Here is an 11985-nt window from a genome sequence, read left to right as displayed (position 1 = left end):
AAACAGTAAGAATTTACTACAGCAAAAATTTATGATAATAATAATAATTGAAAGTGTAGGTGGTTTCCTTAATAATCAATTGCCCACTGGTTGGAAGAAGATAGAAAAGCAAGCCTCATATGTTTGAAATGGTCAAGAAGGCTGTTAAATGTGTCTATATATTTTTCTTCAAGGCTAGTCTCAATAAAAGTGGTTAATGAATTATACTTGACATTGAATACTTCAAATAGTGCATGGCCTAGCCTGCTTGGATGAGAAAATCTCTAATCTTTACTTTTTTCCTCTTTTATAAGTTGGTTAGTTAGCAATTGTTTATTTTTTGGTTTTTATCAAAAATACTTGCAAAGCCATTTCAGAACCCTTTCCTCTTTATTTTCTTCTACCTGAAACACAGAGAAAAGCTATAAATTATAAATAATGTAAGATCCTGTCAGGAAAAGCACAGATTAAAGGTTTTATAAGATCATGACTAATTCATTATTTCTTTCTCTTATTTCCTTAAGGTCTTAAGATGGAGCCTCAAAGACTTCCTCAAGACAGTGAAAAATGCTTTCCAGGCTAGACAATGTAATTCTAGGAGAAATGCTTGGCAATTGATTGCAACTGGTAGATATTTGAATAAATTGTAAAATAATTAATACAGTGACCATTTAAGAATGACTTTGGGCTCCCATGGTGGCTCAGACAGTAAAGCGTCTGCCTGCAATGAGGGAGACCTAGGTTTGATCCCTGGAGAAGGAAATGGCAACCCACTCCAGTACTCTTGCCTGGAAAATTCCATGTATGGAGGAGCCTGGTAGGTTACAGTCCATGGGATCACAGAGAGTCAGACATGACTAAGCAACTTCACTGATTCACTGGTTACTGTGGTACAGAGGTTAAAAATATCCATCACCCTCAAAAGTTATAGATAAGAGTCAGAAGTTTGGTATTCCAGTTTAATTCAATAGTGGCATAGCTTGAATAAGTCACTTCAAGATAATCAAACTTTCTTCATAGAGGTTTTTATGAGATTTGAAGTAGGTCACATGTGCTTGTAAAGTGCTGAACATTTTGCCTAGAATATGAAAGAAAAAGTGAAAATGTTTAGTCAGTCAATCATGTCCAACTCTTTGTGATCCCATGAACTGTGGCCCACCTGGCTCCTCTGTCCATGGAATTCTCCAGGCAAGAATACTGGAATGGGTTGCCATTTCCTTCTTCAGGGGATCTTCCTGACCCAGGGATTGAAACCGGGTCTCCTGCACTGCAGGCAGATTCTCTACTGTCTGAGCCACCAGGGAAGCTCTGCCTGGAACATGGTTAGGACATAATAGTACATCACTGCTTTCACTCGTGATACCATGGGATAATGTAAAGAATTAATTTAATCTTCAATGGAAAGATCCAAACACATCTCCGATGGTATGTCTCAACTGATTCTGAATTCAGCTTCAAAACCCAGCTCTAAATGGTGCGCCATCTTCCATGTTTCTTGGTTTGGTTTTGCAGAGCAAGAAGGGGCCAGCAGTGTAGATAGCCCAGCATTGCTAGGGATTGTGCAGCCCGGAATTTAGCAAAGTGGTCTGAGTATACACTTTAGATAAAAATATAGAAAACTATATTTTCTTGAGTGAGCTTATAGACTTTTCAGAATAATCGAGAAAGACTTGATGTGCATGCTCTACTACGTATTTGATTTTTGTCTCAGGAAAATAAGCAGAAATAAGATTAAACTGTTGAACTTACTAATCTACAGAAGTTTTTTTCCTTTATCCTGTAAGAAAGTAATTTAGACAGTCTAGTTGTAGTGTAGATAAATAACAATTAATAATTAAATGTGACTCACCATATGCCCAGGATTTCCAACTAAATGTTTTATGTGAATTGTTAAAATTATATTCTTAATTGCTTTATGGCTAGTGCTTGCAGGCAGTCATCAAGACAAAGACATTAAACAGCATTTGCAATACTATATGGAGGACACATGTTTCATATTCTCTCTACACTTTAGAGAAAGCTGTTCAGTTAAAACATGGTCACTTTCATCAAAAATGTACTTGTACACCTAAAGCATTTCAAGATGAACTCAAATGCAATATTCATACATAATCTTTTGAAACTTACCAAAACTAAAGTGTACCTTCAAAGACCAATTTTAAAATTGGAACAAAGATTAGCATAAATGGTTATATATGTTGCACACATATACCAGGCATTCTGTTGCATATTTCATTTAATTGAAATGATAATTTTATAAGTATTATTCTGATTTAACATATAAGGTAACCAAGAGCTTGATATACTAGATCAGTAGTTTCCAAAATGTTGACTATATGCTATTTTATTATGCAACAATTGATAAATAAAAAGAAATATTTACAAAAGATGAAAAATATAAAGCATTTGGAAAGCATAACAAAAACACTCATGAATGCACACTGAGCAGCAAAACTAGAACCTTGTCACTAATATTAAATCTATGTGCTTCTTCACTGATCTGTCCCTCTGTTTCCCATCAAAGTCAATTATAATCCTAAACTTTGATTCATTCTTACAGCTAGAAGAGTAACTACTTTCTGAAACTAGTCTAGACATTAATTTATTTATAGATTCTTTTGGTTTGCATAAAACTGCAGCAATGTTCAGGCAGTTATAAGTTTATTGTAAACATGGTAACCATAATTTTCAAATTTTGTACTTTCTACTTAGGATTCATCTGTTGGTTTTGTGGTTTCAATTTAGTACTTACACATGCTTTCTGGACAATCACTTACTTTACAATGATTTGATCAGAAAACTCAATTTACCATTGTCCTTTAAAATAGCTTTCTTAAAATTGTTCAAAATTTGAGGCTGAACAAGAGTAGCATCAAATGCACATTTTCGTAATTTCTTTTACTTGTTTATTATGTTGTCAAAGGGAATGTTGAGAACGAGGTAAACCAAAATAACTATTTTCTGTTGTTTATGTGCCAGAACCATCAGATTACAGAAATAGCTCAGCTTTTCCTTTGGTTACTCTCATAGTGTACCTTCTATTTGCCAGGCATTGGCTACAGGTAAGCATTTAATATTTCTGTCTGAATTGTTAATAATATTGATAAGATGGACCTTCCTTCCTTCCTCTGATCAAATATTTATTAAGAATCTACCAAGCGGTGAAAGCTATACTGAAATCTGGAGATTCAAATATGAAAGGATATGATCCAGGATGGAAGAAACTACACAATACTAAGAAGATATGAATATGTTTATTTTTAAATTCATTTAATAAATCCTTTACAAAAACCAATGGAATCTGGAATATAATGGAGTCCTAAAGAAATGTATTCAGGCACTATGGGTGTCTGGAATTCTGGATTGTGACCTTTGGGGATAGGCAGCTGCTGCTTTGAGCAAGTGTCAGCGGAAGGGAGGATGGTGGACACCTCCTCTGTCCCATGTCATCACCAGCAATACTCACACACTGAATTATAAGGGGGTAGTTGCAGAGCACTTTATGAAGGCTTGAGAGCAACCAAAGGGAAAGTATGAGGTAAGCCTGAAATAGCCTCTCAAACTAGATAGTAAGGAGATGTTCAGAAGCTGAGAGGCATATGTCACAAGAATCATTTCTTCATGTACTGTATGATAATTATAAAGGATCAATATTTTAGGATTTGAATCCTAATATTTTTAATATATGGTAATTAAATATGGAGAGGGGGATGTGTTCAAACATTCATGTGTGTGTTTGAGTACATAGTAATATACAGAGTTTTTCTTTTTTACAGCTTTTTAAATTAACCTTTTTCTCTCATTTTCTAGGCGGGGACCAGACTCTACTGGGAAAACTGGGATGAGCTGATGGGAGGAATTTTGTCATCTTTGTGCTAACCTAGACACATCACTGTGAGTTCATCAGGGAAAATTGCAAAGTCATGATTGTTAAGCAGTTTTTCTTTTTGGTACCATCCCACCTTCATTCCCAAGCTTCTTTGCTTCTCCCTTGTTCTTGCATCTTGGCACCTACAGCTTTATCAATGCTCTCTGGCAAACCAGAGCCTGCTCTCCAGAGCCTCCTGTTTCTCTTTCCAAATAAAAATTATCTCCACTCCTCCCCCATATCCACCCCTTCTTCAGTGTTGCAGATAAAATAGTTATTAATCTGGTTATGGTGCTTGATGATAAGATAAATGAACGGGCTGTAGCTTTTATCAATGAACATTAAAGAGAATTTGCAGAACTATAAGCCATCTCTATTACAAAAATGTGCTCAATCATTAAGTCATGTCTGACTTTTGTGAACCCATGGACTGTACCCACCAGGCTCCTCTGTCCATGTGATTCTCCAGGCAAAAATACTGGAGTGGGTTGCCATTTCCTCCTCCAGCGGATCTTCCCACCCACTCCTCCCCCAGCCGCCAGGGATGGAACCCATGTCTCCCCCCGCTCCACACATACACTCCCATGCTGAAAGTAAAATGAAAGAAAGGAGCTTTTCCATCACATACAATTCCTTGCTTCCACTCTTCTCCCTTCTGCAACCTATATTTTCACGCACAGAGTTTTAGTGTGGGAGAGGTTTGTGTGTATGTTCTAACAGAGTACTCTTAAATGCCAAGCTCCACTTCCCAGAAGTGTCCTGTAGATTGATGCATTGTTTTATGCAAAGGAATGAAACCTTGCTATTAGAAGGGAATATGATATTAATTTGACCAGGATGAGGTTTAGAAAATAATGTAAAGAACTAATATGTTATTCAGTATTTTAAATGTTTTTGTTTCTCTCAGTTATAAATAATCACCCTGCATCAGAATTCAACTACTAAACAGAAGGATGAAACATCACTCTTACTTCTTTTGTAGTCAAAGCATATTTCCAACCACATCAAAATAAAACAACTTACAGAAATACTTTCTATTTTAAACACAGGACGGTGCAGTGGAATTAGCTTAATTCTAATTTAAGCTTCTGAAAGGCTCCTAGAACTAACTCTGTCACTCTTAGTCTGGCATACAGTTGGGTGGCTCCATTACAGACGGAAAAACTGCCCAGAGAGGGTAGGAGGTTACTCAACATATTAAGTAGAATCATAAAAAGGAACCAAGGGTCTCTGACTCACAGTCCAGTGTTTTCTAAAGGCAGACTGTACTTAGATCTTTAGATTCATTGCCAACAAACACAACTAACCATAGGGACTGAGATCAGGCCACTTGGGAAAAGTATACAAGAGCTGTAACCTCTTAAGCAAGCGTAAAGCATATCCCAGAAATATGGTGACTCACTTTGTTTGGCTTCCCAGGTGGCTCAGTGGTAAACAATCTGCCTACCAATGCAGAAGATGCAGGAGAATCCGCCCGCCAATGCAGGAGATACAAGAGATGTGGGTTTGATCCCAGTATCAAGAAGATCCCCTGGAGTAAGAAATGGCAACCCACTCCTGTATTTTTGCCTGGGAAATCCCATGGACAGGGGGGACTGGTGGGCTATAGTCCATGGGTCACAAAAGAGTCAGACACTATTAAGTGACTGAGCCCGCACACACACAGATCTGTTCATTGCAATGTGACACTAAGGGGAGGTGAGGGGCAGAGCATCAGGGGTTGCATTATCACCATCCTGCAACCAAACTAGGATGCAGGGTGTTGATGGTTGTGTCCAAAAAGAGAAAACAACATAAGACCAAAGGAATGCAAACCAAGGAACTTTAATGTGGACAACTGAGCTATGGAAAGATAAATAGTTTTATAATCTATGGAACTCCCAGAGTGTTTCTTTTCTTTATGTGTTTTTTAAAACTTTTTATTTAATATTGGAATATAGTCAATTTGCAAAGTTGTGATAGTTTCAAGTGCAGAGAAGAGCAGCTGAACTGTACATGTATTCATTCTGCCCCAAACTCTTTTCCCATCCAGCCTGCCACATAATACTGGGCAGAGTTCCATGTGCTATACAGTAGGTCCTTGTTGGTTATCCATTGTAAGTATAACAGTGTATACATGTGGATGAAAGAGATGTATTTTTGTAGACAAAATAATTAAAAAAAATTTTTTTTTCTCTCTTTTTAAAAGAATTGCCTTAGTTTTCACTTTCCTAAGATCAGAATCTAAACAAGGCTTTGAGTCCTGGTAGTTCATCTGTGGAGAGATGCAGGACACCAGAGAAAAGAAACAGAGAAATGGAACAGGGAAGTGTGTAAAGTCAGTGTAAGCAAGCATCCCTCATTGAGTTGCTGCTGTGGACAACAGGATCTCCATTTCCCTGGAGTTTCCAGGAAGCAGACAATGTTGGGGGATTAATATTCTCCTTTAGAGGTCTGGAGTCTGGAGTAGATAACCGTCAGTTCTCCTCATCCAGCCAGTGGTTGAGGATGGCTCCCAGGGGCACAGGGGCATTATCCTGCCTTCCTCCCCCCACTCCCCAGACCCCAGCTCCGGGCCAGCTGTTCTTGCACACTAGTCAGGCACACTCCTACTACCTTAGTGAAAGCTGTGAAAGTGGAATGCAGAGAGATGCCAGCTCTTGATGTGGAAGTTCCCAGTGCAAGGTGCTGCTGAGATTATTGTCCGGCGCTCTTCCCCACTGTAGTAACCAAAATCAGAGGAACACCGAGGGGTATGTGACCTAGAAAACAATAGAGGTATATGCCTCCCAGCTCTCACCTAAGATGTTTTCTTCCTTTGGAGGGTAGTTGGAATAATAGGGTTGTAAACAAGATCAGGAGAATGGGACAGAGACTGACTTGATCTCAAAGAAGCATCTAGCAATTTGAACTAAATTATTTTTGATTGGCTATTCTGTATTATTTTGAGTTGCTATTCTCTGTTTTATCAGAACATTAGCAAATTTTCACTATGAATAAGTCAAAGCTCATTATCGTAATTCTCTCTGAACATTTTTTACTTTGAAACTTTCTACTGCCAATAGCCAGATCCAAAGCATTGACTATTAAAATAGTTCTATAGGTCATCAGGGCTTCCCTGATAGCTCAGTTGGTAAAGAATCCACTTACAATGCAGGAAACCTCAGTTCGATTCTTGGGTCAGGAAGATATGCTGGATAAGGGACAGTATTCTTGGGTTTCCCTTATGGCTCAGCTGGTAAAGAAGTCACCTGCAATGTGGGAGACCTAGGTTCCATCCCTGGGTTGGGAAGATCCCCTGGAGAAGGGAAAGGCTACCTACTCCAGTATTCTGCCTGGAGAATTCCATGGACTCTGTAGTCCATGGGTTACAAAGCACTGGACACGACTGAAAGACTTTCACTTACTTACTGACTTTATAGGTCATCATGGTTGCCCAACAGAAAGAACTTCCAGGTGATTCTGCACATTTCATCATCAAATTCAAAATAGGGGCAACTCCTAGAGATGCATTCGAGGAGCATCTACAGGGACTTCAACTGTGGTATAATTTTATTTCCTAAAGCAGAACAACTATTTACTAGATTATTTTTACATCATTCTTAACTTCCAAAATATTTTATAATAATTTTTAAGCTACTCAGTTGAAAAGAAAGAAAGGATTATACACTTCTTTATGATTATTTACCTGTCAAGACAGAGAATGTTTTATTAGCTCTACAGCCACTGACACGACTTAGCAGCAGCAGCAGCAGCAGCACCTATAAATGATAATCACTAAAACAATAGAATAGATTATGCAGAGATTTCATGCAAGTTCTTTTGTTCATTTACTTAACAGGAAAGAATAATTACATGATCGAGAGGCAATGATGAATATTCTTCCAAAAGAAGTTTTTGCAGAATATATGACCTCTCTTTAAACGTCTGCCTGGCTGAGACCCTACACCATGCTTTTCTTCACAAAGTAGATGTACATATCTCTCCTTCCAGGGTAGGTCATCAACCTACCTTTGGCTTTCCCTTGGTATTTTCCTTTTTCCTTCTTATTTACTAATCAGTTCAATTCAGTTGCTCAGTCATGTCTGACACTTTGTGACCCCACGGACTGCAGCACATCAGGCTTCCCTGTCCATCACTATTTACTAATAGTCAAAGCGTTTTTTTCTTTTTAACATATGTTAAAATTTATTTTATTTTTGGCTGTGCTGGGTCTTCAGTGGTGTGTGGGCTTTGCTCTAGTTGCAGTGAGCAGGGGTTCCTCTTGGTTGCAGTGCATTGGCTCTTCAATGGATGGCTTCTCTTGTTTCCGAGCATCGGCTGTAGGTGCGTGGGCTTCAGTAGTTGAGGCGCACGGACCCAATTGCTCTGCAGCATGTGGAATCCTCCCAGACCAGGGATCGAACCTGCGTCCCCTCCATTGGCAGGTGGGTTCTTATCCACTGTACCACCCGGGCATTCTGAACTTGTATTTTTAGATTGCCAGGAGATGGGTGCTTATATTCAATATGATATTGTCTTTGTTAATATACTCATAACCTTACCAGTCAACTTGACTTGCCTCCAGTTATGTCCTATAAATCATAATCTTTTGCTCATATGTTCAGCACTGTCCAATTTCTGAGCATTCACTAATTCACTAATCTCTGAGAATTCACTTTAGAAGGTGGAACTGATGCTCTAGAATTTGCAGTACTACTGCCTACATAGCTTCTTTTGAAATTTTCAGGAGGGTGATGCATTAATTTTGAAGCATTCTAACATGACATAGATATTTTATATCATAGATATAAATAGATATATAAATAAATATCATAGATATTTTGTACCCTCTCACTCACTGTGTCCTCAACATTTCTATTATAGTGTTGGAATCAATATTTGACTAACATTTACTTCAAAGTTATGTGAGACTCTTGAAACAACTCTGCAGGAAGAAAGAGATAAAAACATTAACAGGGCCCGCAAATAGCAATCAATATTGCTCTTTTTAAAAAATTGCATGCTTATTTCCAAGGAGATGGCAACCATTAGTATAGGTAGTTGCATCTTTAAATAAGTATCATCTTGTATTACTGGTGAGTAAAATTTAAAAGGATATTATGGGCTTTTCAAACTTCTCCATGTCCCTATTGGAATATAAAAACACATTCCTGAACAACATAGGATTTCTATAAGCTGATGAAAAGATTACTTAGGAGGTGAAATACTCTAGACCACAAACCACTTATATATGACTGTGTTAAAATTATGTAAATGTCCTATTTTAAAAGCACTCATATCATCAAGAAAATAAACTTATTGTGCAAGTCATTTAATCCCTGACTCTTCCCTGAAATGTCTGCAGGCAATTCATTGAATTCAATTTCATGAAATACTGTTCTGAAGGAGATTTGTAGATTTCAAACAGATTTATTATAATGACTGTAAACATTCTTTTGGATTCATTTTCTTTGCTGTCCTCATGCAGAAAAGAATTATATATCAATATAAGGACTTTTTGCTAGTGTGCATTCCACTGATTGCTTGCAGTTCTCTGATGAGCAAATCCCAGTGTATCTGACCCCAGCCATGTTTGTGGCCACTTAACCAGACTCTGTAGATTGCAACCTGGTCCCTGGTTATTTCTATGGTCTAAAGACTGGTCCAACCAACCACACCTGGTTCCATTAATTATGTGGACACAGGCCTTGAGCAAAGAGTATTACCAGATGAAATGAATGGACTATATTGTGGTTGACTTGGTGGGCCCAGCAGAAGGTGATGAAAACACTGAATTGGCAACAGATCTCCAAAAGCAGCAATATACAGCACTCCACCCTGGATAACATCTCTGTTGAGCTGTTACTCAATACAAACTGGTGAATGATCTTGACAATTACCATAAAACTCTGATCTTTAAATGTGCAAATAAGTATTGTGAATGACAAAGATGCAATTAGTCCATTCTTTTGTGAAAGTGAAAGTTGTTCAGTTGTGTCTGACTCTTTGCAACTGTATAGTCCATGGAATTCTCTAAGCCAGAATACTGGAGTGGGTAGCCTTTCCTTTCTCCAGGGGTTCTTCCCAACCCAGGGATGGAACCCAGGTCTCCCACATTGCAGGCAGATTCTTTACTAGCTGAGCCAGGAGTGAAGCCCAAGAATACTGGAGTGGGTAGCCTTTCCTGTCTCCAGCGTATCTTCCTGACCCTGGCTTATAGAAATCCTACCAGGGTCTCCTGCATTGCAGGAGGATTCTTTACCAACTGAGCTATCAGGGAAGCCCATTCATTCCTTTGGAGCTCCTAAAATCTTAAATGAAATTAATTTCTGTGCTGAACACAGTACTTAGTGCTTAGTTCCCAATCTCAGAGGCAAATAGCTTAACCTTAGAATATTATAAACCAGGAAAAAACTGGGAATACAAAGATCTACTTTTTGTCATTGAAGAGTTCATAACCTAGAACAAGATAGATACTTTATAATATAGATGTTAATAGAGTTGCAAGGAGCTTCAGAGTGCATATCATGCTCACTATCTAAAAACAGAGAAAAATTAATATTATATAAATTAATATTGGGTAAATTGATAATATTATCCAACTCTAAAGGCTGTTATGAGGACTAACTGCAGAGGACTGATAGGAAGACTGTTCAAAATAATTCTTGGTACATGTTATATGCTAGCAATTATTTGCACTTGTTATCATTATGGAAATTCCACACTTCCTTGTGTTTAGTCCCTGTATGGTAGCAGCTATCATTCAATGGATGCCTACTACATACCATATATCTTATTCCAAATAATAATTGTTAATCCTTTTAATAACTCTCTGAAGTATCTGTTATAGATCCTGATTTTTAAATGGAAAATTCAACATTCTGAAATTAAATAATTTCCCCAATTTTAGCTGCAGTAAATCTGGATTGAAAATTCAGCCTCTACTTTTCTACTAAACTACACAGTTTCGTGGATAGAGATCACTAATGGAGAATTGGGATTAAACTGCTTAGTTCTCCAGCAGTTCTGTTCTCTGAGGGATTGGCTTTCTTTAAACATTATTTATTTACTGTATTTGTTTTTGGCCATGCTGGGTCTTTGTTGCTGCATACCAGCTTTCTCTAGTTGCATTGAGCAGGGGCAGCCCTCTGTTGTGGAGCGCGGGCTTCTCATTGCTGTGTTTTCTCTCGTTGTGGAGCATAGGGAAGCTCTGGGTGTATGGGCTTCAGTAACTGCAGCACGCAGGCTCGGCACTTGCAGCTTGTGGGCTGAGTTACTCTGCAGCACGTGGGATCTCCCTGGACTAGGGATCAAAACCGTGTCCACTGCACTAGCAGATGGATTCTTAACCACTGAACCACTGGGAAGTTTGGGATTATCTCTTTCAATCCACCCTTTGTTCCTTTTTGAAGCAAAGACAGACACTTGAGAGAGCGAACTATTATAACGTATAGGGAACTGGCAAATATATACAAACTAAACTCAGTACATTTTTCTAACACTTTCTCTCTTTTTACAGGTGGCCTGTAAAGAAGATGGAGTCTGTAATCCTCCATGAGTGGGAAAAAAGCATTTGAACATTACACTTCCACATCCAACGGTTTGTAGGAAAATCTATATTTCTAGGTGTATCATGTCATGTTCATAAGACAGGATTAATAATCTCAGTTCATCCCAAAGCACTGAGCAATCAGGAGAGAACTGGATAAACATGATCCACGAGGAACAGAGCTGAATGAAGCCGTAGGGAAGAGGCATGCTTTGCTTAGGCAGGACTTGCACTGATGACCTGACCAGCCTACTCTTTGTCTGTTTCCTTGCTATGTCTTTCTCAAAGTAAACTAAGTAAGCAAAATAAGCTGTGATTAAACTGGGTTTTTAATAATACTCAACTGTCTTTTAGAATGGGCAGCTGTGTTTATTTTCAAGTTTTAAAACTTATATATGTATGTGTGTGCATGTGCATATGCACATTTTCCTGTTTTTAAAGGTAATAAATGGTTAAAATTTATTAAAATGGTAACTGTGTGTCAGGACTGTCTATTGCTTTACATTATTTCATTTAATCTTTGCAACAGTTCTATTAGTTAAGTATTATTATTCCATTTTCACAGATGAGAAAACTGAGGCCCAAAATAACAAGGCCTGGTAGTGTGTATGAGATCATAAAGCTAGTA

The 11985-nt window shown here is 38.1% G+C and overlaps 1 long non-coding RNA gene across 1 annotated transcript; it reads left to right on the top strand.

The window, feature by feature from the left end:
• Positions 1–501: 501 nt before the first annotated feature.
• LOC129657972 (uncharacterized) lies at positions 502–11690 on the top strand. Its single transcript, XR_008717192.1, has 4 exons — positions 502–567; positions 3790–3873; positions 11328–11408; positions 11489–11690. It is a non-coding gene; the product is annotated as an uncharacterized LOC129657972 (long non-coding RNA).
• Positions 11691–11985: the final 295 nt, after the last annotated feature.

Source organism: Bubalus kerabau, chromosome 7 (assembly GCF_029407905.1).
Source record: "Bubalus kerabau isolate K-KA32 ecotype Philippines breed swamp buffalo chromosome 7, PCC_UOA_SB_1v2, whole genome shotgun sequence".
NCBI classification, from domain to species: Eukaryota; Metazoa; Chordata; class Mammalia; order Artiodactyla; family Bovidae; genus Bubalus; species Bubalus kerabau.
Note: the sequence above shows the minus strand (reverse complement) of the source record. Positions and strands in the feature narration are given on the sequence as shown.